Raw genomic sequence first — 2,654 nt, 5'->3', positions numbered from 1 at the left:
ATCTATATAAATATCTATATCTATGTATGTATGTATGTATGTATGTATATATATATATATATATATATATATATATATATATATACATATAACTTGTCTTAAAGTAGACTGCTAGAAAAAAATGACTCTATGTTTCTTCAATTTGTAAATATTTTCAAAGATTCAATTAATTGTGTGTGTGTGTGTGTGTGTGTGTGTTTGTGTGTGTTATTGAAAGACCATAAATTCCTCAGAACTGGGCTTATAGCCATTTGTAATCTGCCAAGCTTATTTGTGTGCTGAAGTTTAAATTTTGCTCTTCATTACTTACTGTTGAGCAATATCTATAACCTCAATTTTTCCTCTACTTTCTAAATCCTTGAGGGTGTACACTGACAACATTTTTATAAATTAAACATAAAAATCAAAATATTTTCCAAATCAAGCAAAATAAGTAATTAAGATTATGCAGTTTTGATTAAATCCTTAGGCTTTGATTTAGCAAATATTTTGGAATATGTTGACTTTAAAAAATATCTCTCTGGATATCCCTATTATTACCTAGCTTTAATTTCCTGTCTACTTAACTTCTAAATGTTGTAGGCAGCCAGAGCACAGGGCTCTCTCTATCATCAACCTTTGACTCATCCTTGAACTTTGCCATGCTTTTCTCAAGCCTTCTCCCTCTGATTATCACACATCTTTATTTCCTTGGTCTGGACCTTCCTATTAGCACACGCTCTTTCTAAAATATCACTCATTAACATCTTAGAATTAGATCTTCACCCTGGAACAGATCCTGTGACACAACTATCTGTACCCCAGTCACACACCAGATCACAGTTACAAACGAGAGGGCAGGTCTCCTAGGAGTGCTGACACACCAAAGATTTTAGGTGAGAGCATCACTGCTGCTCAAATATTGGACACAAGTGGAACCTGCCTAGAGTCCACAGCAACAATGAACAACAGGGTGTCATGGGACATGATCCTTCAAGTGTCCATCTGCAACCAAAAGCTGTCCCTTTAGAACAACTATCCTCACGCCAGTGCTCCCTGGGGAGAGCAGGTCTCCCATGAGTGCTGACAAAGATCACGGCTAATACAACCCCAATCCTGCCCAGGAGGATTCATCTCCCAGGAGAGGTGACACACCTAAGACCGCAGGCTCACGGGCTCACAGGAGGGACAAGCTGCAGTCAGAGACAGCAGAGCCAGCTAGCACAAGAGATAACCAGCAAGTACAAAAACATAAACAATACTAACCAAGGCTATTTGGTATTGTTAGTGCCTAGTTCTCCCACAAGAGCAAGTCCTGGATAACCCAATGTATATAAAAAGCAAGATTAAGATTTCAGATTACGAGCCCGAGTCTGCACCGTCCTCACAGGCACCGCCTCCTGTCTTCCGGGCAGAGCACTTCTCGGGGTTCTGGGCATGCGAGACTCTTATGGACCCCATGGAGGCTGAATCGCCGGCGAGCGCGGGGGGGGGGGGGGGGGGCAGCGAGCCCCAGGCGCTGGGTACGCTGGGCAGTATCCGCAGCCAACTGAGCAGGATCCGAGGCAAACTCTTCACCTGGCAGTAGTAACATTCTGGGGATTTTGAGAAGAAAATGGTGGAAGTATACTCTCTTGGGGCTGGCCGATGTGGAAGCCAATTATCTGATTGTCAGAGCGTACCAGTACACCACTCTGACCAGTGTCCAGCTCTTGGATTGCTTTGGGATTCCTGTGTTGATGGTTCTCTCCTGGTTTATTCTTCGGGCAAGATACAAAGCGATCCACTTCAGTGCTGTGTTTGTCTGTCTGCTGAGTGTAGGGACCATGGTTGGTGCAGACATAATAGCCGGGCGAGAAGATAATTCAGGGAGTGATGTTCTTATCGGTGACATTTTGGTCCTGCTTGGGGCTTCCTTGTATGCTGTGTCTAATGCGTGTGAAGAGTACATTGTGAAGAAGCTGAGCAGACAGGAATTTTTAGGAATGGTGGGACTGTTTGGAACAATCATCAGTGGCATACAACTATTGATTGTGGAATATAAAGACATTGCCCGGATTCAGTGGGACTGGAAAATTGCCCTGTTATTTGTGGCGTTTGCCCTCTGTATGTTTTGCCTGTACAGCTTCATGCCACTGGTGATTAAAGTCACTAGCGCCACTTCAGTCAACCTGGGCATCCTGACAGCCGACCTCTACAGCCTTTCTATTTTGGGCTCTTTCTATTCGAGTATAAGTTCTCAGGACTCTACATCCTGTCCTTCACAGTCATCATGGTAGGCTTCATCCTGTACTGTTCCACCCCGACGCGCAAGGCAGAGCCAGCAGAAAGCAGCGTGCCCCCGTCACCAGCATCGGGATCGACAATCTGGGACTTAAACTGGAGGAGAGTAGTCTCCCAGACACCCACTCTGCAGTCTTGTAGCTGGACAAGCCACAGGCTCCGGGCCTGTTACCAGGAGAGAACAGAGCTCGCCACTACCAAGGGCATATCTGAAGATACATCACCCTCAGAGGGAAAGCCCACTGCATTGGAGTACATCCGTGGTTAGATTGTAGAAAGGAACACTGACCAGTGGTTCCAAACTAGAAATACTAAAAGAGAGCCGAGAGCCCAAGGCTAGTGTTTCTGTGTGTTCAGTACAGTGCCTGCTTCGGGGCTGTTTAGGTAGTTAG

At 44.8% G+C, this 2,654-nt stretch overlaps 1 pseudogene across 1 annotated transcript; it reads left to right on the top strand.

Moving 5' to 3' along the window:
• The first annotated feature begins 1,438 nt into the window (after positions 1-1,438).
• Positions 1,439-2,403, top strand: LOC308438632 (solute carrier family 35 member F2-like; annotated as a pseudogene). Its single transcript has one exon. The product of its transcript is annotated as a solute carrier family 35 member F2-like (transcript).
• Positions 2,404-2,654: the final 251 nt, after the last annotated feature.

This window comes from Micromys minutus (genome assembly GCF_963924665.1).
Source record: "Micromys minutus genome assembly, chromosome: 28".
Classification (NCBI taxonomy): Eukaryota; Metazoa; Chordata; class Mammalia; order Rodentia; family Muridae; genus Micromys; species Micromys minutus.
This window is presented reverse-complemented; position numbering and strand designations above follow the sequence as displayed.